Genomic DNA, 26,662 nt, shown 5'->3' on the forward strand with positions numbered 1-26,662 from the left:
TTTTCAGTTGTTTATTTGTGAAAAGTAAATATGAATATATTCATTCTGATTTCCTCCCAATTCTTATTCAACCATCAGCACATGTATATACTTGATCCCCATCTTCATCCCACATACCACATAACCATATATTCTTTTTTATGGCATTTTCCATGTTGTGCCATATTGTTACTTAGTGAGTGTTATGAGTCCCCTGGAAAGATATGTCGAAGTCCTAACTCTAGGTTCCTGTGAATGTAATCAAGTTAAGATGTCCTTTGGGTGGGCCCTAATCTGGTGTCCTTTTTAAGATGAAAGAAATTGAAACAGACACACAGGATGAATGCCAAGTGAGGACAGAGGTAGAGACTAAAGGTGGCAGTTTTAACCTCAGGAATTCCAGAGAGTGATAACCACCAACAGAAGCTAGAAAGAGGCAAGGAAGGATTCTCCTTGATAGGTTTCAGATGGAGCCTGGCTCTGCCAATGCCTTGATTTCAGACTTCTAGCTTCCAGAAGTGTGAAATAATATACTTCTGTTGTTTTAAGCTCCTCTCACTCCCAGTTTGTGGTACTTCGTTATGGCAGTCCTAATTAATATAGTGAGCTGCCTTATTCTTTTCACAGAAGCGTAGTGGTCCATTGTGTGAAAGTACCATTGAATCAGTCTCCTGTTGAAGGACACCAAATTTCATCTCTGGGTGAAACTGTTGGGTAAAATGATAGAAGTGGGAATACTTTGTCAGAGTTACACGTACTTTTCATTTTGTTACATATCATGCAATTGTCTTTTATGGTTTTAACATTTTGCATTTCCGTATGCCAAGATTTTGTTTATTCATTCATGTATTAAGCATCTCCTGTGCACCAGGCACTTAGAACAGTGCCTAGAATGTCATTAAACAGCAATGAGCACAATGGACAACAATTTCTCCTCTAACATACATTTGGGTGAGGGGGGGGGGGAATTAATAAAGGACTTTATATTGTTTGTTGGAATTTAATAATAGATGTGGGAACTGTAAAGCAGGATAAGTAGCATACAAAGTGTCGAGAAGGACCAATTTTAATTTTAAATACAGTGGTGGGCTCCCCTGAGATGACAATATTTGAGAAAAGATTTGAAGGGAGTGAGGGGAGAAGCCTTGGGAATATCTTCTAGGAAATACTTCTGGCTGAGGAAACCTCCATTGCAAATACCCAAAGCAGAGTGTTGCTCTACAAACAGCAAGCAGGTCAGTGTGGCTGGAGATTAGCTGGAGTGATAAAGGAGTCAGGTCACGTGAGCCATTGAGGAACATTGCAAGGAGGGAAGTGTTGAACCAGCCATTGTGGAGGTGACATGGGCGACATTATGGGGGTTCCCCCAGACCCTGAGAACATGGCTTGTGTGCAGGTAGTTAATGTTGGAAGAGGAATGGGGATATAGGGAAGAGTGAAGCAGCCAAGAGAGGAAAGCCAGTCTAAAGATGAATTATTGATATCATCACTTCAGTGGGTCATGGAGCTCAGTCCATAGGGAATGTCCTTCAGAAGTGTCCACCAGGGAGAGAAGGTGGAACATTTACCCACAGGCTTCTATCCTTAGTTGTGAGTTGCCCCAGGATGCGTTCAACCTCGTGCACTTGCTTTTGGATTGATCAGTAGTAGTTCCATTGCACCATGTAAACTCCTGAGGTGGCATCAGAGATGGCCTGGCACAGAATGCACAAAGTCACTCAGCAGTCCTCAAGGATACTGGCTTGGGGACCTGGGCATATGTTTCAGGGCACCTACCTACGTGAGTCTGATTCGGCCCTTGCCCCTCAGGTTCACCTGTGCCCCACTCTATAAGTCCATGCTACAGTGAGACTTTCAGGCGCTGCTTAGATACAATCTTTGTTACCTTTGTTAATCTTGTGTTGCTACAAGAGAATTAGCTCTATAGTTCATTGCTGCACCTGGCTCCAGGGCCTAATTGTTATTCATCATCTCCTACAGCTGTCTGATAGAAGAGTTTGTGCTTATTGAAATACAATTTGCTCATAATAAAATATACCTTTTAAAGGTGTACAGTTTTATGAATTTCAAGCAACATACACAGCCATGTCACCACCACTATCCTCAAGATATAGAATAATTCTATCACCACAAGACATTCCTTTGTAGTCAGTCCCCTTTACTGTCCCCAGTTCCTAACAACCACTGATGTGATTTCTGTTCCTAGAATTTTTCTTTTTTCAGAATGTCATGTAAATGGAATCATTCAGAATGTAGTGTTTGACTCTGGCTTATTTCATTGAAGACAGTGTTTCCTAACCTTATTATCGTACTCCTCACCCCTCTCACCCTGCAGCCGTTTTAGACATGCTTTTCCTAATCACTTCCTTATGAAATTTTAATAGCACAGATACTGTTTATATCTGCTTATGGACTGTAGCTTTTTGGAGGACCACAGAGAACTGCAATGTCTAGTTTTTGGCACCTAAGAACAGATTTTTTTTTTTCTCCCCTTTGGGGACAGTATTGCTTCTGTTAGAAATGCATGACTTAGCATAAAGCTTTGGAGTTTCCTTTGTGTTATTGCATGTATTGGTAGTTCAACCCTTTTTATTACTGCATAGTATTTCATTTCATGGGTGTAATGTAATTTGTTTATCCACTAACCAGTTGATAGTTTTAGGTTTTCTTTTGTGTTCTGGCTCAGAAATTGTTTTTTAGATTTTGGTGATTATGAATAAAATTAACAAAAATTAATTTTTAGGGTTTTTTTTTTTTGGTTAGGCATTTCATTTCTCCTGGGAAAAGAAAGTAGAATTGCTGATTTATGACAGGTATAAGTTTAACTTCATAAGAAACTGCAAACCATTTTTCAAAGTAACCATTCCATTTTGTGTTCCCGCCATCAATATAGGTGATCTAGTTGCTCCTCATCCTCTTGAGTATTTGGTATTGCAGTGTTTTTTTTTTCACTTGAGTCACTCTGCTATGTATATATTTGTATTTAATATTAGTTTTTAGTTTGCTTATTTGACTTTTATACTTTGATGAAATGTACTTTCAAATCTTTTCCCCATGTTTTTCAATTGAATTTGTTGACTTATTGCTAAAATTTGATAGTTATTTATATATTTAGATACAAGTCCTTTATTTTGCAGTATTTCTGCAAATATTTATTCTTAATTTGTGACTTGTTTTTTTTTTTCAAAAAAATTATGTAAATTATGGGGGGTGGTTTGCATATATTCTCACTTTGTTCTCACTTTATTCTTTAATTTTTCAATTTGAGTTGACATTCAATATTATTTTATGTTAGTTTCAGGTGTACAGTGTTGTGGTTAGACATTTATATAATTTACGAAGTGATCTCTCTAATTAATCTAGTACTCAATTGGCACTATACATAGTTATTACAATATTATTGACTATATTCCCTATACTATACTTCACATCTCCGTGACTATTTCGTAACTACCAATTTGTACTTCTTAATCCCTTCACTTTTTCCATCCAGGCCCTCAACCTCCTTCCATCTGGCAATCATCAGTTTGTTCTCTGCATCTATGAGTCTGTTTCTGTTCTGTTTGTTTATTTTGTTCTTTAGATGCCACATAAATACCCAGAAGTGAAATTATGGGTCCTAAGGTAGTTCTATTTTTAATATTTTGAGGAACCCCCATATGGTTTTCCATAGTGGCTGTACCAGTTTGCAATCCCACCATTAGTGCACAAGGGTTCCCTTTTCTCCATAATCTTACCAACACTTGTTTTTTGATTTATTGATGATAGCAATTCTGACAGGTGTGAGGTGATATCTCACTGTGGTTTTAATTTGCATTTCCCTGACGATTAGCGATGTTGAGCATCTTTTCATATATCTGTTGGCTCTCTGAATGTCCTCCTTGGAGAAATGTCCATTCAGGTCCTCTACCCATTTTTTAATCAGATTGTTTATTTTTGGTGTTGAATTGTATGAGTTTTTTTAAAAATGAGTTTGGATATTAATCCCTTATCTTCTGTATCACTGGCGAATGTCTTCTCCCATTTGGAAGTTTGTCTTTTTGTTTTGTTGATTTTCTTTACTGTGCAAAACATTTTTAGTTTGATGTAGTCACATTTGTTTATTTTTTCTTTTGTTTCCTTTGCCCGAGGTGCTATATCCCCAAATATGTACTAAGGGTGATGTCAAAAAGTTTACTGCCTGAGACAACCAAAATGATGTAGATGATAGAGGCTCTGTTCATCCCTCTGGCAACCAAATCAAAGTTGTGACAGAAACAAGGAGCAGCAGCAAGGAAAAATCGCCTGGGATCTAGATGAACAAGCCATACAACTAGGGAGAAATCCAAGAAATAACCCTGCAACGCAGAAGGTAGAACGGGGCGAGGATGCAGGGCTGCCTAGTCTTGAGTGGCCGAGTGAGATGGAGGCTGTGGCAGCGGCAGCGGCAGCGGCAGCGGCAGCGGCAGCGGCAGAAGCCTCTTAAAGGGGCCGTGTTTGTGAGCGGATTTTCCTGGTGACAGACCTGCTCTCTGAGCACCAGTGCTAATTTGGCTGTGCACCGGGGGCACCAGGGACTTACAGGAAGACAATGTCAGAGCGAGGGCCGAGGCGAGATTCGCTCTGAACTGAAGTTCAGGCAGTATCCATTGTTCCCTGTTGAGCATCCCCCGCACTGCCATAGCAGTGACATCATCAAACTGGATAACAGAGGTTGCTCCGCCGAGAAGATTCCCTGAAACCCCACCTCCTCCAACTCGTGGCTCTACCCAAGCCACATTTAGGTGTTTCTTCAGTGAGTCAGGTGCACCTTGCTGAGCAGCGCCTAGACTCACACTGGAGCAAGCTGGCCTCAGTTTCTGGTGTGGCCTTTTGAGGTAACTATTAGCACAGCATCTGTGGATTGCTTGCTGAATCTCAACAGGTGGCCCCAGAGGGGCAAAGACTTGGGCTAAATTTGGCCTGCAGCTGAACCCTTCTCAGGACTGTGCCACTGGACACCTACTTCAGAAATCCACACTAATAAGACCGGGAGACTTAAGAGCTTTGCTGTCGGAAGCCAGCTGACAAAGTAATTGAGGGTAACTGAAAGGGGGAGCATGGACTGAGGAAAAGAAAGAAGACAGACAGAATTGCAGGAGGGAGCACAGATTCAAGCTGTGTCCCCGAGTTTATTTAGAACACACTATTTATAACATTACAATAAGAAAGACAGTAGTCAAGAACCAAGGTTAGCCAGATTACTATATCTAGTAGAACAATGAGATTCTCACAACTCAGAACTCTCTGCTAAACTGTTGCAAGGAATTTGCAGTGATTGCTATGTGAACAGTTACCTCCCGGTTTTTCCCAGGCTTTACAATCTCAACTTCTTACATTGTTGCCAAGTACACAAATATCCTTGTTCCTTGTTATACGATTTCACATGTCCATAAATGACTCCCCACACTTTGCTTAGTACATAGAAACAGACATGGAAAAGCAGCCAAAATGGGAAGACAAAGAAGCAGAATCCATATGACAGAACAGAACAGAGATCCAGTTATAATGGAGTCAAGTAATCTAACAGATGCAGTTACTTATCAGGGATCACCCATGTGACTGGCAGCTGATTTCTCAAAAGAAACCATGCAGGACAGAAGAGCTTGGCAAAAAATATTCAACACGATGAAGACCCAGGATCTACAACCAAGAATAATTGAGCCAGCAAAGCTGGATAAATCATTTAGAGTTGAAGGACAGATAAAGAACTTCCCAGACAAAAATAAGCTGAAGGAATTTATCACAACCGAGCCAATATTACAGGAAATGTTGGAAGGACTTCTTTAAGAAGAAAAAACATATCAAAAACAGGAATCAAGAATGGTAACAACTACATTCCTATCAATAAGTACCTCAAATGGAAAAGAATTAAGTGCTCCAACTAAAAGGAAAACAAGACCCCTACATGTTGCCTATAAGAACTCACTTCAGATTAAAAGACACACACAGACTAAAAGAAAGGGGATGGAAAAAGATATTGCTTTGATGGACCTAGAAGGTATTTTAGTCAGACTGAGAAAGATGAACACTATATGATTTCATTTATATGTGGAATCTGAGGAATAAAAAGAACAAACTAATCAAAACAGACTCACAAATATAGTGGACAGTTTGGTGACGGACAGAGTGGAGGGGGATTTGGGGAGCTGGGAGAATGGGGTGAAGGGTTAAAGAAGTACAAATTAGTAGCTGATAGATGGTTATGGGGATGGGGAGCACAGCATAGGGAATGCAGTTAGCATTAATATGTTGGCTAGGTGGAGGGTCAGGGGAGGGAGGGAGCAATTGGGGGGGTTGTTTTACGAACTATATAGATGTCTAATCGATGTACTGTATACTTGAAACTAATTAAAATAAATAAATTCTTTAAAAAAAGTTTACTGCCTATGTTTTCTTCTAGGAGTTTTACTGTTTTGGGTCTTACATTTAAGTCTTTAATCCATTTTGGCCTTATTCTTGTATATGGTGTAAGAAAGTAGTACAATTTTATTTTTTGTATGTATCTATCCAGTTCCAACATCATTTACTAAAGAGACTGTCTTTATCCCATTGTATATTCTTGCCTCTTTTCTCATAGATTAATTTACCATATATGCCTGGGTTTATTTCTGGGCTCTCTGTTCTGTTCCATGGATCTATGTGTTTGTATTTATGCCAGTACCATGCTGTTTTGATTACTATAACTTTGTAGTATAGTTTAATATCAGGTAGTGTGATACCTCCAACTTCGTTCTTTCTCAAGATTGCTTTGCCTATTTGGGGTCTTTCGTAGTTCCATATAAATTTTAGAATTATCTGTTTTATGTCTGTGAAAAATGCTATTGGTATTTGATAGGGATTACAATTAGGCTATAGATTGCTTTGTGTCGTATCAATATTTTAATGATATTCTTATCCGTGAGCATGGTATATGCTTGCATTTTGTTTGTATCTTCTTCAGTTTCTTTATTTAATATCTTATAAATTGTGAGTACAGATCTTTTACCTCCTTGGTTGAAGTTATTCCTAGGTTTTTTTTTGATTTTGTTTTTTTGATGCTGTTGTAAATAGGATTTTTTTCTTAATTTCTCTTTTTGATAGTTTGTTATTGGTGTATTTTTATGCAACTGATTTCTGAATATTAATTTTGTGTCTTTACTTAATTCACTTATCAGTTCTAATAGTTTTCTTTGGTGAAATCTTTAGGGTTCTTCATATAAAGTATCATGTCATCTGCAAATAATGACAGTTTTCTTCCTTTTCAATTTCTTTTTTTTGTCTGATTGCTGTGGACTATGTTTTAACTGATGAGAGTATTCCATTCTATGCCATATATTACCAATTATTGATAAGACATTTATGTCATTTCAAGTTTGGTGCTTTCATGAGTAAAGCTGCTATGTAAGTACAAGTTTTTGTGTGCACATATTTTCATTTGTCTTGTATAAGACCTAGGAGTGGTTTCTCGTGTCTCCTGGCAAGTATTATAACTCTGTAGTTATATGCAGATTTTCAACTGTGCAAGAAGTCGGCACTCCTAACCCCATGTTGTTCGAAGGTCAACTGTGAATTAAAAACTGCCAAATATTTCCAAAGAGACTGTGCCATTTTCGTGCCCATTTGGTATACGTAATAGTTCTAGTTGTTCCACATATTCACCAGCATTTTGTTTTGTAAAGCTGATGAATTTTGACTTTCAGTGGATATTTGTTGAATTTACTTGGATTTTAATTAGCATTTCCCTGATTACTAATGATGGCGAACAACTTCAGTATGCTTTTTGGCCATTCATATATCTTTTATAAAAAGTCTGTTCAGATTCTTAGCCCATTTGTTTTGTTGGATTTTTTTTTTTTAATCTTATAATTCAGTTGAGAATACAATCTAAATAGAAGACTTTTATAAGATACAAGTTTTGGAAATTTTTAACTTTTTCTCCAAAACTGAGGTTGGCCGTTTTTTTTGTTTTGTTTTGTCTTTTTTGCTTAATAATGTCTTTTGAAGGGCAAAAGTTTTCATCTAGATGAAATCCAATTGATCATTTGCTTTCTTTTTAAATTCCACTTGTCTTCCTATTTGAGAATTCTTTGCATAAGTGAAAGTCATTCAGATTTTCTCCTATATTTTTCTTCTAGAACTTTTATTGTTTTAGGTTTTACATTTAGATCTTTGACTTTTTCCAATTGATTTCTATATATGATATGAAATATGGATTGTGATTTATTTTTTGCAGCTGAAGATCTAATATTAAAAGCATTGTTTTGCTGTACTGGTTATCTTTTCCCTATTAAATTGCTTTGGCATCTATGTTGAAAATAAATTGACCATATATGCATAAGTTTATTTTTGAACACCATTCTGGTTTATTGCTCTAAGTATGTATCTTAATGCTAATAGTGCACTATTTTGATTAATATACTTGTGTAATAACTTTTTCTTTTTTTCTTTTGGCTATTACAGATTCTTTTTCTTTCTCTATATGTTTTAAAATAGTTTAATAATTTTTCTTAAAACCCTGGAGGGATGCTTATAAGGGTTGCCTCTAATCTATGGATCATTTGGGAGAAAATTTACATCTAACAATATTGAGTTTTCTGATCCATGAAAAGTGTTATCTCTCCATTTTGTTAGCTCTTTAATATTCCTTTGCAATGTTTTGTAGTTTTGTAATTTTTAGTATACTTGTCTTAAACTTGTTTTGTGAGATTTATCCTTAAATCTTTGATGCTGTCTTTAATGATATTTAAAAAATTTTAATTTCTAATTGTTTGTTGGAATTATATAGAAATATAATTTATAGTAATCAATATTGTATTCTTCCACCTTGCTAACTTCATGTGTTACTTCAATTAGATGTTTTGAAGACTACTTAGAATATTTTATATATTAAATAGTGCGATTTGTAAATATTTTTATACTTTTGTAATCTGTATGCATTTTAATTTGTTTTGGAACAAGATATAATTTAATGAGAATGAATTCAATTATTCACCACTAAGTACAGTGTTAGTCATAGGCTAGTTGCTTTTTTCAGACTGAGGACTTTCCTTTCTCGTCCTACTACTGTAATATTAGTATCATTTCTTCCTTAAAAGTTCATAGTAGATTTACTGCAGAAGCAACTGGACCTGCAGTTTTCTTTGTCAGAGGTTTTTTGTTTGTTTGTTTTTAAATAACAACTTTGAGATAATTTGTGTACCATAAACTTCAGTCTTTTAATTTGTACATTTCAGTGGTTTTTAATATGTCCACAGAGATATGGAACCATCACCAATATTTTAGAATATTTTTATCACCCCTAAAAGAAACTCTGTACCCATTTGTAGTCATTCCTAATTTTTGCTCCCCAGCCTCTAGCAATCATTGGTCTCCTCTATATTTGTATAGATTTGTCTATTCTGGGGTTTCATATAAATGGAATCACAGAATATATAGACTTTTGTGAGTGACTTCTTTCACTTAGCATGATCTTTTTTAGGTTTATGCATATTGTTACATGTATCAGTAATCCAATTCAGTTTCTGGCCAAGTGATATTTGATTGTATGGATATATCATATTTCGTTTATCTGTTCATCAGTTGATGGATATGTGGATTGTTTCTCTTTTGACTGTTATGAATTATGCTGCTATCAGGATTTGCATAAAAATTTTTGTGTGGACATAGTTTTTAATTCTCCTGGGTATAGATTTAGAGTGGAATTAGTAGGTGATATGGTAACTCTGTTTAACATTTTTAGGAATTGCCAAATCATTTTCCAATATTTCCAGAGCACTGACACTATTTTGCAACCCCACCAGCAATGAATGAAGGGTTTTAGTTTCTCTACATCTACATCGACACTTGTTATTGTCTGTCTTTTTTTTTAGTTTAATCGTTCTAGTGGGTGTGAAGTGATATCTCATTGTGGTTATGATTGCATCCCCCTAATGACTAATAATGTTGAGCATCTTTTTCATGTGCTTATTGGCTATCTGTATATGTTTCTTGAAGAAATATGATGCCATTTTTGGACCTGTGGCTTTTTCTTTAACAATTTCCTCCTTTTGATCATATTCTCAGCTTAACTGAGAGATGTGTTAAAAAATTAAGGCATTAGTGCTACTCTCAGCTACTGCTCTATAGCACTGTTGATTCTCGGTATGGCTTGCTAATGATCTTTTGTAACTAAATTTCAGCTTCCTCAGAAGTATTGATCCAGGTGATGTTGATCACACACGGACACCTCCTTGCTCAGCTGAAGAAAATCAAGGTCTATTCTATTATCAACTTTGGTCAGAGTCTAAGGATCTTTGCTGGGCAGTTAATGCCTTAGCAATGGAATCTGCAATGTCTCCCAAGAGTTAAGGAGGGGTTTCTTATTGTATTCTCATTGTTATCTCTTCCTAACCAGGAAAATATGGCTTTGTCAAAGTTAGCAAACTCTGAATCATGGGACGCTTCTTGGTACGTCCTTTCTAGAACAGTTAGGGGCACAGTTAGATAATATAAGAGGCATTGCGCATCTGTATGCCAGCAATATAGGTATATTCATAGGCCCAAGGAGAACAATAACCACCACAGACAAAAATAAATCCTGTCAGGCACAATTACTCACTCAAAGCAGGGGTCAAATTTTCTCCTGGTCAGAAATAAAAAAGTTTTTCTAAAATCTAGAGATTAAAGAAAAGACCACAGACCCCAAAATGGTATCATATTTCTTCAAAGAATATATATATGAATAGTCAATAAACACATGAAAAGATGCTCCCCACTTAGCAATGGCCTGAGAGATATGGATGATGGCATTATCTTTCTAGGCCAGTGCCAAAGTAAAGGAAAGAAAGAAAAGAAGGAAGGGTTTTATGTTTAGCTATGGTAGGAAGTCTTGGTCTGGCATCTTGGGCAGAAGTCTACATCCACATCAGCTCCTTCTTTTTCTAGTCAATTTGATTTGGCTGTCTCTAGCTGGTGTGAAGAAGATGGAGCCTTCTTCAACTGTGAAATATATACTCAAGGTTCAATGCCTTCTAGTTTTACAACAGTGTCAGTGGTCAGGAGTACTTGGTAAGGTCCCTTTTAATGGGGCTCGAGAGCTGTGCTTCTCTCATGAAGCTTCCAGAATACCCAGTCACAAGGCTCTAGACTATAAGCAACATGATTCCTTGAATTGGGGTCTGGGAAATTTTCCTTAACTTGTCTGAGCATAAGACAGGCTTGAGCATAAGACATTAAAGACATTAAAGTAGCTGGTCATACTAGCTCATGACAACAAGGGACCAACAAAATGTTATATACCAGTAGACATCGGTCTATTGCTGAATATCTTGTGTAGCATGAAAACACATTTTTTAATAGTTTCTTTGCCACTGTGAAGGCATTAGCCTTGTGGTGGGGAAGGCTTCAGCTCATCCAGAAAACATACATATAACAACATATTGATAACCCAGACCAAGTGGCAGTTGAATGAAGTCCAGCTTAAATACACTATAGTGGATGAAAGAATGCAAAAAAAAAAAAAAAAAAAAAAAAAAAAGGGCGGGGCGGCTGTTTGTGAGGGAACTGTAAGAACCAAGTTGCTGTTTTTGGTTTCCCAAAGCCCAGATTATTTGTTTAATTTATAGCCATTGTTTACTCATCTTAATTTGTATGACTGTTACCATGTTACAAGGACATCAGGATGGCTAATGTCTGGCAATGAGGGATCATATTTGTGGAAGCGAAATGGACTTCATCCACATGTGTCCCAATTTATATATTTTATTGTTGCCAGCTATGCATGAAAAATCAACTAGGGCATTTCCCTGATACTCAGATTCATTCCTTTTAGTGTGAGCCTCAATTTTTATCACAGACATCTTATACTAGGACATATCAGACTTACAGGAATTTTACATAATTTCTGGAACACATATCCTTATAGAAATGCAATATAAAGAAGGTTCTCTATTACTTCTTATTTGACAATGCTTCCCATAGTTTAACATATCAAATAAGCCTAATTAGTTCAACGTTTCTCTTCTTATGAGGAGAGAGGTAAACATTTCAAGATTATCCAGAGGCCGTCTGGGAATTCACAAAGTTAATCGGAGTCAAAAAGACTTCTTTTAGAATTTGATTTTGGGAAGTTTGTCAAAAATATGAAAAGTTTTGGACATTTGGCTAAGGATCGCAGCTTATTATGAAACAATGCTTAATTATCTATTTGACCAAAGTGACAATAAAAGATATCAAAGACAAATACAGAAGGTTAGCTTTTACTAATAAGATACCTTTTTCTTAAGTAAAAGAACAGATTAAAACAACATAAAACAATTTTGATAAAACAGAATCTTTTTCAGCAGATCACTCAAAAAGAAAAGGCTTTTAGCGGATGGAAGAAAATTGTTTTAACTTTACATAATTCTACCATTGATATTAAAGCTTAATTTAAAAAACCCTATAATAATTCAACTTTAGCCACCTTAATTACATGAAGCAAAATTCTCTTTTCTCATTCTGAAACGCTCAGGATAAAATTGCTTTCATTTCCCTTAACAAAAATGCATATTCATTCCTCATACTTTTTCTTAGCCAAAAACATCCTACTGTACTCATATGAAGACACCCCTTTTATTATTTCCAATAGTGTAACGGTACAAATCTTCACTTCTTTAAAATGACTCTTTCTCTTCTTCTCCTTAATTCAAACTGGCCTTGGGCTCATTTGTTTATTTTTTTTCCTTATTCTTCTGCACACTGCACGACCACTGCCTTAATCATTAAGGCTTTAGGTCAGCATCTAACATCTTAGAAACAAAGCCTCAGGTCAGTTGACCAGAGAAACAGAGTTTCGATCAAACTAAAGATAACATCTTTGCAGGTCCACACACATGAAGGCAGAATGATCCAGGCAGACTGATACCATGTCTTCAGGACCTGATGCAATGATCAGCTGCCTCTACCTCCGCCCGACTAATCAGGAGAGCCCATGACCCCAACTCCCTTAGGTACTATTACTGATACGTTTTCCCCTCTATAACCTATTCACTAGAAGCCATTGGGAGCCAGGTCTTTGAGTGCTAGCTCACCTGTGTCTCTGGGCTTGGTGCCATTTCCTTAAGTAAACCTCTACTTTCTTTGCTGCAAACTATCATTCATGTCTTTTTTGGCTATTGACGCGTGCAGGCGAAAAGAACCGCTTAAGTTCTGTAACAGTAGCTTCAATTACATGTATTAGAATTTTTAACTTTTAAAAGCCAGAATTTCCAGTAAAAACTAAGAAGTAAACAATTATGAACTGTGTTTTATATATTCTGTGGCTTGGCAAATTCATAAATTTATAGTTCCTAGAAATGTGCTATTTTATAAAAAATTTCTCAGTGTGGCATTAAAACATATTTACTAATAGAGCAAATTTATCTTTAGTTTTTCTGCAATAGGAAGCCAAAAGATAAACTTACATTTAATAATTAATGTTTCAGTCTTTTTTATTATTTATAAATGATCTGTATATTTAATAAGTTTTCATCATTTAACTTAACTTACCAAAACTTCATGGTTTCAGGTTACCAAAAAGATCTGGGAAACTAATTTGAAAAGTTTACCTAAAAGCTTTTATCCTAATTATATTTATTTAATTTACTTGCTCTTAATAATTATGTCTAGATTACTTATAAAAATTTCATCATACAGTTACCGGAAAATGGGGATCCTCTCACGGCACGTTGTCCAGGTTCTTGATGTCTTGAACAAAGAATTGAGCAAGACCAAGAAATACAGTAGAAAAGAAAATTTTTATTAGAGGGGAAAGTACACTTCCATACATGGAAGCAGGCCTGAGCAAGAGAAGTGTGGCTCAAAAGGCCTGGTTATAAAGCCTTCGGGGTTTTATTCCTTGTTTTTGCTGTGAGTGGTTACTTTTGTTAGAGGAGTGGGCTTCCTTGATTGTCAGTCTTATTGACAGGACTCAGTGATTCATCATTTTGCTTTCTGGGCATGTTTGTTTCCAGAATTCAGTCTGCTATAATGATATTAATGAACTTCTGGGCATATATATGCATCATATTATAATGATGGTATAATGAAACTTGGGTGAGTTTAAGGTCGTTGGGATCTTTATTGTGCAGGTGCGAGTGACTGGCTTAAACTGGTACCTAATTCTCTGCCTACCACTTTCTTTGTGTGCATAAAAAATATGCCTTTTCGCTTGCTTAATTGTGAGTGGATTAGGGCAGACTCTTTCTAGGATAGGATGACTTAGTGTCTTTGCAGGCAGACTTGGAAACCCCCTAACTAACTTTCCTGCCTAACTCTTTTCTAAGAGTCATGAACCGCCTTATTATTAGTGTGGATGCTGAGGGATGAGAGGTCTCTTCTTCCATATCTGCTTCTTGCTGAGAATGGCTGTAGTCCTGAGAATGGCTGAACCCCTGTAGGGGTTTCATGGAGCTTTTTTCCCTTTCTGCCTCAGTCAGGGTGGGGTCTTGGGTTTCCTGCTGAAGTGCCACCTCAGTCCCTAGACAAGGAAAAGATACAAACTTATTATTTAAATCATATCTCTATTAATTTCTATTATTGATTTGCCTATTAAGTGAGTAAAGGGAAACAGGCTTCGTTAATATATTTCTTAAAGAGTAAATAAGACCTTTGGTCTAAAGTCACCTTCCCCCATCAGACTCTAAGGGCCCTGTCTGACTTAACACTATTTCTGCTAACAATGGGCTGATGACCCTTATCAATAGCCAGAGGATCTGAGTCGCCAGGGCAATTATCAGAATTTGAGGGAGAGGGCCTTTTTTCCCAAAAAAAATAGAGAAGAAAACTAGGTTTACTAAAAAGATTAACTCGGCCAGAGATGTTCCATTTCATTTCCTTCTAAAAGATTAAGAATTTTACAAGTGATGTCCCATCTCAATACCACGTTATTTTTCTTACTGATAAATTTTGTAACAGATAATATAAACTTATTTTACTAGTAAACCTAGTGTTGTAGCCACCAGCCCCCGATAGACACACGAACCACCAGAAATAAGTTAGTTATAGAAAACACACTCTTTATTCAGCAGCTGGGTCTGCCAGGGGTACGCAGACCCCAAGTTAAGCAGCCCCAAAATGTATAGGTACAGGGTTCTTAAGCCCTAAACCCTATTCCTCATTCTGTCTGAACACAAAAGTCTATTTTTCTTCTATTTACTAACTGTCAACCCACAGGTTGGTTGTGCAAGTGGGTGTACAGAAGCAGAAAGCTTATTGTTAGAATGTTATGTTCCTATAGGTGATAGCCTATGTTCCCCTGGGCGATAGCCTACGTTACCGTGGGCGATAGCCAAGCAGTAATTTTCCAGCCAGCACACTAGGTAGAATAAAGTTGTTTATCTTCATTATATTCAGTTTTTTAACTCTTAAGACATGTTTAATTAAACAAACTTAAACTAGCTTTTATTTACTAAAGATTAATCTATGATTATGTGAACTTGAAAAAATACTTGGGTTGGTGTCTATCTATCTGACTTTTGGAATATCCAATCCTTACAAGTGCTTGCATTCAAACCAATGAATTTTTTAACTTATTAAATTAATTTTAACAATACCACTTGGTGGTAAAAATTATCTAACATTTACAACATACATATATAGACTCGCACAGACAGATACAAAGATCTTTTAGTCATGAGACAGGCACAATAATGCAAAACTCACTAGTTTATAAAAGAGGTTGGATCTAAATTTTGTTTTGGCAGTTGGAATAAGTTAACTTTATCTGTCGAGATGGCTAAAGCTTTTACTAAAATTCATGGAGAAGACCCTTAAGATTTATGTTTGTCCTAGACAAGTCAAGATGTAAATGGCCTTTCTCCACCCCTTTTTTTCTTTGAATAAGAATTACCTTTAATAAGAATTACCTACTGAAATTTGCATTTAAAAAAGATGGCCTAGATAAGAGTTCCTGGAAAAGACCAGGTATTGACATCTTAAAGGCACAGGGAAAGAAATGCAAGCTTCTCCTAGAAGGACTTTGGTTTCCTAAGGACAATATTTATAAGCCTTTTGAGAAGACTAGGAGAGGTTTTGGGATGGTAAAAATAACTGACGGGCTTTGAATTGTTTTTGGTCCTGTGAAAACTAGATTTGTAAAAAAGGGCACCTGTTTTTAATATCTTAAAGAACTGGGTTGCTAAGTGGCATCAAAAGACTTGAAGAAGAATTTTCCACTCAAATGGCTAACCTTGTAATCAGCTCTTTGTTCTGTTTCTGTAGACATGCTTGCTGCATAGGCGAAGGGCAGAGTGAAGATCAACTGAAGACCTACCCTCCCCTTTGGTCATTCTGTCTAGATAACAGATGTATTGCCTAAATTCCTGTCTGAAAATCTCATGCTTTGTAACTGCCCGTAGCCCATAGCAACTCCTGCTCTCTGTAACCACCTGAAGACAAATCAACCAACCAGCCCATGCCAACTGTAACAGTGCGTGGATATAAAAGCAAAATTGCCCCTTAGCTCGAGTCCCAGATCTTCAGAGTGCTAGCTCTTTCTGGGACCGCCGATGTAATAAACCTGAGTTATCCAACTCTCAGAGTGGTGCCTGGTTTCTCACCGATCTGATTTCACAGCATTTCGGCCACAGACTGACAAATCCATTCACCTATTTTTGGAATGTTTCTTTCCTTCTGGGTATATTTTGTCAGGCTCTGATATTAGCTTCCAGTTTGGCCAAATTTCTGATTAAAAAGTTATTAAATCTTTTCAGTTATCTTGTCAGATTTCAGCCAGACCAAACAGTAAATATTTCTGGCAGTATTAAATAATCGCATAGACCCAAGAGGGTGCAAAGATGACTACCTGTGAAAGATTTAAAAGTCACTTCCAAAGATAGCTAAAGAATGAACCAATAGCCTGCATGTCCCAGGCAAGCAGAAAGTCAGGAACGGGACAAGAAAGTAGTAGGTAATAGCTATGCTGGGAGAGAAAGAATCAGTACCCAATTGGTCTGGAGTTGGAAAGAAAGGGACAACATGAAATTTTATTTCCCCCTCTCACTGGCATCTGGAGGTAATCCATTTAGAAAAACTTGAGGATCCTCCCTGGGTTTAAGAAATGTTCTAAAATTGTGGCTTTTAGATCAGCCTTTGACCTAAGAGTGAAAGATACCTGAGAAGGATTGCCTATAGCCTCAGGTGGTTTTATTTTAAAAAGGTAATTGTTCAATAGTAGTGGAAAGGTAATTCAGACAGGATGACTAGAATGAGTACTCAAAGGCTAGAGGGGAGCTGTAGAAGTTATGTTAGTAGTCATGTCTATCCTATCATCTTTTATCTTAGGCATATATTATTTTTAATTTTTCATTACCCCTAAGCAATAAAGCTTTCAATGAAGCTACTTTGAAACACTGAAAACTTTTGCTTCTGCATGCCAATAAAGTAGATATCTCATTCTGTTTGCTAAGTTTGGGACCCCTTATTTTCAAGTACAATTTAAAAATTTTTTATCTAAATAGAGTGCTTCTCATGATGTGGCAGCCTGACCTTGCCTGATCATTTCCTGCTCGAATGAGTTAGTTCCTGACTACACCCCACATCCCAGGACTCTCCGGCTGACACAGCAGTCTGAAAACCCACTCAAATGATTAAGCCGTTTTCCTTATAGTTTGTCAGCCAATCAGTGTTCTCCTTATGTTCTTCTTTCTTATATGGAATATCTATAGCAGTGTAGGAATGCGAAAGTACAAGATGGTATAAAACTGCCCTTCTAATCTGAAACTCCGCACTCTTTGTGGAGATAAACTGGCCCTCTTTTGGCATTGGATGGCCAGCGGAGGGAGCTCTTGATAGGAAAGTCATTGCAAAGGTCTCTCAAGTCATTCCAGGTCAACCTGGCCACCTAGACCAATTCCCTTATATTGATTCTTGGGAGGCAATAGTTCACACCTGATCCCCATGGTTGAGAATCTGCCTAGAGGAGAACTGTAGAGTCCTCCTAGCATGAGCCTTGGCACCCTCCCAAGGTCAGTTGGGAAAAAAAAAAACAAACCAAAAGAAGCCTGTGTTACCAGCACTAGGCCAGACCAGTCTCCATTCTGCTAGGCTTCCAGGAGCCTATAGTCCAAATGATAGTCGGCGGGGCGGCGGGGCAACCTATTGACTTTATGGTTGACACCAGAGCTGAATGCTCAGTTGTAACACGGCCCGTGGGCCCCCTTTCTCAAAAACAAGCTACCATTATAGGAGCAACCGGGGGACGAGTCCGTCATCCCTTCCTGCAGTCCCACCAGTGCAACCTAGGAGGATGAAAAGTCGTCCATAAATTTCTGTATCTGCCCGACTTCCCTGTGGCACTGATAGGACGAGATCTTTTAGGTAAACTACAGGCTTAAATTACCTTTGACACATGTGGCCAAACCCCTCTATGAAGCTACAAAGTGGAGAGAACGAGAGCCCCTACTCTGGGAATCTACACAACAGAAGGCCTTTGAAGAAATCAAACAGGCACTCACTAACGCCCCCAGACTAGGACTCCTAGACTTAACCAAACCTTTCTTTCTATACGTACACGAGCATACAGGTGTCACAGTAGGGGGTCTTAACTCAACTGCTAGGATCTTGGCACTGTCCCGTGGCTTATCTCTCCAAACAGCTTGACTCTGTCACCCAGGCTAGCCACCCTGCTTGTGAGCACTCATAGACACGGCCCTCCTTGTGTCAGAGGCCAAAAAACTGGCTACCCTTTAGGCCCGGCCAACCAGACCATGATTTCACTGAAGTCTTGATGAAGTGTTTTTTAGCTGATCTGACTTGACAGACCAGATCTCTAGTGCCTTTTCCCCTTGTAGCAGCTGCAGGCCCACACCTGTGCTGCTGTTGCCCATCCCCAGTTTCCGTTCCACCTGAAAAGCAGCTCCCTACCACAGGGCGCACGCACAATCCTCTCGGTGTACGTAACATGCTTTCAGATTCAGACGTAGCTAGGATTGTGTTCCCTGGTATCTTAGGCATTAAGGTTCAGTGTTTTTCCCTGGATGCTCAAGTTCAACTCATGGTAAGGGAAGGCAGGAATCTCAGCCCCACGGCTCAGCTGTCAGTGAAATATAGCAGCAGCAATGGGGACTTGTAGACCCTCCTCCTTCCAAACTAACGATGGGAGGGAGATCAAGAAGTTTGGCCTGTAAACAGTTCACTAAACTATAATAGTATCCTCCAATTAGATCTTTTTTGAAAGAAACAGGAAAATAGGAAGAAGTCTCCTATGTATAAGCTTCTATGCTCCTTTACCAAGACCCAGACTTATTAGAGGTCCCAATGATAGGAACGCCTTCTGGAGATCTCAAAATAATCAGGAATTTTCTCCTCCATCTTCACCCTCACACTTTGAGGGGGTCCGAGTTCTCTAGGGAGAACTCCCTGAGGAAACTAGATATGCACCCTCAGGGAAGTTACAAATACTCACATGGGAAAAGATGAGTATGTGCATAACCTCTGATCCGTATTTGTTGGTGTCATTATTGCAGGAAGTAACACCTGATGGAGGAGATTGGATGCTCAGACAACTTTGTTAGAGGAAGAAGAATTTATTGCCAGCAGAGCACGTGGGCTTACTAGCACCAAGCATGAGCTTCCCTAGGTTAGATTTCTTACAGCTCATATACATACACATGCAGTATCCATGCAAGGGGCACATGATTCCTTTGTCTGAGGTTCTAAATGCACTTCATGACTCAGGATGGGGAGAGGGAGTTTCAGCTGGGGGCTGCAAGGGAGAAGGAATTCCCAGAACACTAGTCCTATCTATTTACAGGTCATTTGTCTTGTAGGTGTGGCAAGAGTTTCTAGAAGGCCATGTAGAGATCTATAAAGTGTGGTTAATCTATAACCTGGCAGAGTCGGTCATTTCTGCAAGCCCTTCTCTTTGCATTTTTCAGATGCCTCCTCTCCTCTCTTGTTATATGTAATATGGAGGTTGAGTTAAGAATTCTAATTATGATGGAAAGGAAAATGTATGTTTTTGGTAACAGAAAGCATAAAGTATGGAGATATATTTTGAAGGAAATTGAAGGAAAAGTATTTTTCTTAAAGTTGGTTATTTCTGAATAGTGAGAAGAGGCAAACTAAGGGAAAGAGGAAGGTTGTAGAAGGTTTGTGAAGAGAAATCCTGAGAGGAAATTTTATGTGATTAAGCTAAAGAAGATTGGAAATTTAAATGTCAAAAGTAAGCTAATGCAAAATTGAGTGGTGTTTTAATGTTCCTTAGACTACTGTATCAGTCTGCTACTGATGTTATGGACAAATTTTCTGAGTAGAAAACAAGGATTCCGTGCTCCATCAAAATAATTGCCTGTGTTTTATGTTGCTTATACCAGTTTTCTGAGCCTTTTAGAGAATATACTAACATTGGCCCAAAGTCTGAGGGCCAGACACTCTTGGCTATACATTTCATAACTCAGGCTGTGCCAGATAGCCAAAGGAAGCTCCAAAAGTTGGAGCCTAGACCCCAAACCCTGCAGGCTGCCTTGGTGCCAGAGGTCTTTAAGGTGTCCAATAAATGGGACAGGGCAGAGAAGGAAGCAGAGTACAAAAAGGCGCAAATTTTAGCTGCCATAATACAAGGACCATCTTGAGGTGACCCTAGGCAATAAAAACCTTTCAGTCCTGGAGGGCCTTGATCTTGGTTGCCACAATTGGCGTTGTCAGGACTGGGGCATAATCAATGTGCAAACTGTAGAAGGAAGGGCACTGGGTGGGCAAGTGTCCATCTAACCCTGTTAAGTCGGGGAGAGGTGGACCTTATAAGCCCTCGCCCCACATAGCAAGTCTCTCATGAAGGGGCTGCTCTCTCCTCCAACAACAGAGGCCCAAGCGCTTGCAAGCTCCAATCCTAGAGAAATATACCACAATCACAACAGTCTTTTACTAGATACTAGAGCTACCAACTCTGTCTTGACCCATCCCATGGGCCTCTCTGCAATGCTAATTGCACAGTGACAGGAATAAGTAGCCTAATGTAATTTTCTTTTCCCATTGTGAGACCAGGACTAGCATTGAAATTCTCTGCCACACATAAGAACCAGGGTCCAGTCAAGAGAGTGACTTGTCTCAAGAAACTTGAACTCAGCCCCCTTGCTCATCACATAATGCACATTTGTGAGGAACCGAAGACCATTCATAGATGATCCGCTTCTGTGTCAGTTTCCTACAAGCACAGCAGCTCCCTCTCTGCGATCTATTGAAAGTCAGCCCTCAAGGCAAACAGAAAGGGCCCTACCAAGTTTTGTTAAGTTTCCAACTGCTGTCAAATTACAAGGAATCAACAGCTGGGTACATTTATCTCAAATTAAATCAGTTTTTTTTTTTTATGAGTCCTCACAGGTTCCTCCATAAAATAAACCAGCAAGTGCGACCTAGACCTAGTCCTGTGAACCCGCGGAAGATCTTAAGTTCTTGTTCTGGGAGCTAGATAAGTCCACATGACTAGGTAAGTCCACAGGACTAGATAAGTCCATATGTCCCAGGGAATCAGGGAACTTTTGTAAATAATTATTCTTTTAGCCCGGTATCTAAGCCATGACTCTCTTCAAAATGATTCAATTTCCTTTCACTAGATATCTTTACCTTGAATTAACAAACTGCCATGAAAAAGTAGCTTCATTATCAATTACCTCTACTATTAATTTTGACTTGTCTTTTCTATATTTTTGCTAAGTTTATATTTTCTAGGTTGCAAGGCTTCCTACCACTTCTACATGCTGGAATGACCTCACGTTGTCTGCCTCCCGGGCCCTTGGAATAGGCTTTCCGAGATTTGTATTCCCAGTAGGCAGGGACTACAGCCCTATCTCAGCTTTGAAGAAGTTATAGAAGACAGACCTTCCTCCCTCAACATCCCTTTAAGATTAAGGGAACAAAATCTCTGAGAGGGAATAAGGTAGGGAGGAGGCAAGAGAATAAAGTGTTAATCAAGCCACATTCAGCGACTGGAATGTGCTGATCAGCCCTGCAGCCAGGCCAGGAAGATATCTGCAGAACAAAGAAAAGGTTTCTGCTGGATTACCAGCAGCTCATTCCCCACACTTGTGAAGAGGAAAAAGGACCCTTAAGACTCAGATGGGAAAACTATATCAAGACTCAGTTGGTAAAACTATCTACATTGGGATGAAGTCCTCCCCATGGCACTATTAAGAATCAGGTCAGCCACAACCAAGAAGACTGGGTTCTCCCTCTATGAAATCCTGTATGGGCAGCCACCACCACTCATCAAAGGACTAAGAGTCAATAGGTGAATTGACTCTGAGACAACAGCCTCAGGCCCTAGGGACCACCTTCCAGATTCTCAACCAATGGGTTAGGGAAAGGCTCCCTGTCAGTTTAACCACTGAAGTTCATTTTTTTTAAGCCAGGAGACTCTGTCTGGGTGAAGGAGTGGAACATTCAGCCCCTAAAACCTCTGTAGAGGGGCCCCTTTACTGCCATTTTTGTCTACCCCCACTGCAGTTAAGTTTGCTAAAATAACACCCTGGATACATCACGGCAAACTTAAACCTACAGCTGCAGAGTGGCAATGTGTTCCAGACTCTTCTGAGCCCCTCGAGGCAACCCTCTGGAAGAAAACACTGACTGTGCCGACAGACCAAGGGTAAGACCTCAGCTCTGCTTTGGTCACACCGGAAGCTGACCAATCTATGCACAGCAGAAGCCTGAGGACAATGTCTCATCAGGATGGGACCCTAGTAACCTCTTTGGAGGCTGGGTCTCCACTTTTGGTGGCTTTAAGACCTTAGTTGTGATAGTACTCCTCCTCCTCAGAACCTATCCCCTCCTCCCATGCCTACTGCTCTTGTGATCTGGTCAACCACCTCCCTCATGGAGGCTATAGTAGAAAGAAAAACTGCAGCAAAACTCCTCATGCTATGGAGGTACCAGCCTCTAACCCAAAAGTTAGAAGGATATGATGCTCCCTGACCCAGTCCTGGGTCATCATAGAGCATCAAAGGGGGGCATGTGGCAGCCTGACCCTGCCTGACCATTTCCTGCTCAAATGAGTTAGTTCCTGACTGCAACCCCAATCCCAGGACTCTCTGGCTGACACGGCAGTCCAAAAACCCACTTAAACGAGTAAGCTGGTTTACTTATAGTTTGGCAGCCAATCAGTGTTCTCCTTATGTTCTCTTTCTTTATATGGAATATCTATAGCAGTGTAGGAATGCAAAAGTACAAGATGGTATAAAACTGCCCGCCATGTGACAATGGGGGCTCAGCCTTTGGATAAGAATCCACTGAGCTGGTGCTGACATCAATAAACACTGTTTCCTGCTTATAGTCTTGGTGTCCCGTCTCCCCGTTTGAGAATCTTACAACAATGATGGCCAAGTAATTCTAGGCTGTCTCCAGAAAAGTTTTGCTTCCTTTGCAAATGTCGTTAGCTTCTAGAACTATAGATCTTGAATATAAAAGAAGCAGGTATGCTGGAAGGTGGAATGCTCAAGTTTTTGGATATAAGTGATCTCATTTCTTAATATTCACATGCAGTCTATTGGACACAGTCCAGCTCAAATTGGATCCAGTTCGATCCTGGATCCAGTCTAGTTCTTAAGTTGGACCCAGTCCAACTCTGCTGGTAACCAACAAATATCATGGAACTTTGGATTGGGGAGAGGATTGAATGAGCACACCCCAGGAAATAGTGATTATCAACTGATTTTAAACAAAATGGAGAACTGTGGCTGTTACCGGTCCAAGGTCCATGTTCCTGATGCTTCGACCGAAAGTCAAACCTTCAGAGGTTGCAGTTAGGAAAGGTTTATTGATCTAGAAGGCACCAACCAAGAAGATGAGAGACTTAATTGTTCCTCAAATCTATCTTATCAAAGTATTGGGTTCAGGCTTCTTTTGTGTCTAGGCAAGAGGAAATAGGAATAGCTGTTTTGTAAAAGTCAAGCAGCAATCTTATCTAATGATTAGTATGGCTATGAGAAACTAAGCAGAAGCTATTAGCCTGAATGCCATGAGAACAAAGCAACTTGAACAAGATGGAGTCAGAGAGACCTAACATTTCAGTCTGTTACAGCCCCACTCTTTTGTTGTTGTTGTTGTTTGTTCCTCAGTCTTGAGGGAAATAGAGCAACTTGGTCCAAGTTCAATTAATAGGGAGGTTTAGCTTTTAAGATGGAGTCAGATTTGTGTGACCCTCTTATCCAGCTCTTACAATCTCACATGCCCTCCTCTTCCATGATGGTTTCTGAGCCTTAAAGGGGGCATTCCGGTATTCAATTTAGACAAAGAATAAAAAGCAATTTTCATAATTATGTCCTCTGGTACGCAAATCATGATGAACTGGCCACAGCACAAACACTTCCTTGTTCAGCTAACGAATTATCTAAAGCAATCCTATTGTCTAAGGACCCAAGTGCCAAGGACCCTAAGATGGTGTGTTGAGTCTTAGAGCTTCAGCAGCAAAATGGGCCAAATGGCTGAGATGACTATATGGGTTAAATTTTATAACATTTAGTTAGTATCAGGTGCTCAGGTAGACTTTCTGTGTGGCTTACACAGCATCAGTCACAGAGATTGTTTAAGCACGAGCTGTTATTACGATTTCTCTAAAATTTATGTTATGTAAAACAAAACGAAACTCAAAAGACAATGGACAGGAGTGATGTCAGAAGCATTGCGGAGTGAGAGATGTCTCAGATCTCTCCCCTTGCAATAACAATAAGCTGAACATTTAAAACAATTAACACCCAGCCTGCACACAAGCACATCTGAACAAGTGATCTGTGCATGAGTTTCCAGAGGTCGGAACTGCAGGAATCCAGGAGGAACAAAGAAGCTGCCTGCTTCTTTGCCAGGAGGAACAGCAGAGGTCTCCCTGCAGGCAGTGGAGGAGGAGCGAAGTTGCTATTAGTTCCCTGAATAGCCCTGACAGAAGGATCTATGAGCTCCACGCAGTGGAGCCCAGTGATCCGGGCAGAAGGTGATACAAAGACTAACTTCAGGGCAGCAACAGATGATTCTTAGCAGTCTGGTTGAGGAACGCTAGGCTGAGACACAGATATAGCAGCAAACCCCACCTGCCAACCCAGAGAACACCTCTCCCTCCATATTCTCCAAGACTGAACACTGTGGAGGCCCAGGGGAATTTGAGCAAATGCTACCAAAACTGTCGCTAACACTAACAGGGACTGAGACTGAGGGTAGCAGTCATGATTGAATATTTATAAGGAAAAAAAAGAGGCATTATTAAGTCTCAAAGCAGGGATCCAAGAGGCCTGGTACCACCTACTGAAAATCAAAAGAAAAACACCTTCTAAGTAACAGGCTAAAGAGAGACCTCTATATAATAAATCTTTCTGAAAAAGAAAAGAAAAGCAGAATACACTCCCATCAATGCCGAGGCAGAGAAATAGCCCATCAGCACCATGAGCAACCAATGTGACAAGGCAACTCAGAAAAGAGAAAAATCTCCAGAAAATAAGCTTAAAGACATAGAGATATGTGACTTAAATGACAGAGAACTCAGGATTGTACTTCAGAAAAAAAATCAGTGAGATTCAAAATAATTCATATCAACAATTTCAGGAATTGAAAAAGCAACTAGATGAGCAGAATGAGTTTTTTAGCAAGGAGATTGAAAGTCTATAAAGAGAATCAAATAGAACTTCTGAAGATGAAGAACACACTAAAAGAGATGAAGAATGAAATAGCAAGCTTATGAAATAGAACTAACCAAATAGAGGAAAGGATCGATGATATCAAAGACAGAAATCTAGAAATAATACAGAAGGAAGAAGAGAGAGACTGAAGAATGGAAAATAATGAAAGGAAAATACAAGAACTAGCTGATACCATCAAGAAAGGAAACATAAGAATAATGGGCATTCTCGAAGGGAAGGAATAGGAACAGGGATTAGAAAGGATTTTTAGAGAAATATTTGAAGAGAATTCCCCAAGTCTAAGAAATGAACTGGAGCTTTGTATCCAAGAAGCTAACAGAACACTCAATTATCTCAACCTGAAAAGACCTCTAAGACATATTACATTAAAATTATCAAAAATTAATGACAAAAAAAGGAATTTCAAGGCAGCGAGGGAAAAGGAGATGGTAATCTATAAAGGAAAACCCATTAGACTCTCTTTGGACTTCTCAGCACAAACTGTACAAGCAAGAAAGAAGTGGAACCAAATATTTAAATTACTAAATGAAAGGAACTACCAGCCAAGAATAATGTATCCAAAAAAGCTCTCCTTTAGATATAAAAGAGAAATAAAGAGGCCTGTATTACAGGAAATACTGAAAAGGGTCAACCCACCTGAAACAAAATGACAAAAAAAATATGTAACTGTGAGTCAGACAACTAGCAGACAGACAGAAGCAGAGTAGTGCAACAGGGTATTATAAGCTTACGCAATAAGAAGAGAATTGCTGTCACAAGATAGAAATGAACATTCAGCATACATAAGGACAATTTGGGACAAAATAACAGAAAAGGAGAAGAATCAAAGATTCAAATTCACAAAAGAGAATGTAAATAAGGAACATGCAGAAAAAAATGGACTACTGTGTATATATATATATGTACATATATAATCATCCTCTTCATATTCTTAATGGTAACCACATGCCAAATTCCAGAGGTATGTAACATAAAACAAGAGGGACTAGAGGGAAAATCCACAACCCAAGCAAATTAAAAAAACAGACAGAAACTAAAGGACAAGGAAACAGTGGAAACACCGA

The 26,662-nt window shown here is 38.8% G+C and overlaps 1 long non-coding RNA gene across 1 annotated transcript in view; it reads left to right on the forward strand.

Annotated features, from left to right (window-relative positions):
* Positions 1-16,514, forward strand: part of LOC120622771 (uncharacterized) — an 18,676-nt gene extending 2,162 nt beyond the window's left edge. Inside the window, exons 3-4 of the long non-coding RNA XR_005658546.1 lie at positions 12,821-12,947; positions 16,198-16,514. This is a non-coding gene — a long non-coding RNA (uncharacterized LOC120622771). The remainder of the gene's footprint in view (positions 1-12,820; positions 12,948-16,197) is intronic.
* The last annotated feature ends 10,148 nt before the right edge of the window (positions 16,515-26,662 follow it).

This window comes from Pteropus medius, unplaced genomic scaffold (genome assembly GCF_902729225.1).
Source record: "Pteropus medius unplaced genomic scaffold, Ma_sr-lr_union100, whole genome shotgun sequence".
Classification (NCBI taxonomy): domain Eukaryota; kingdom Metazoa; phylum Chordata; class Mammalia; order Chiroptera; family Pteropodidae; genus Pteropus; species Pteropus medius.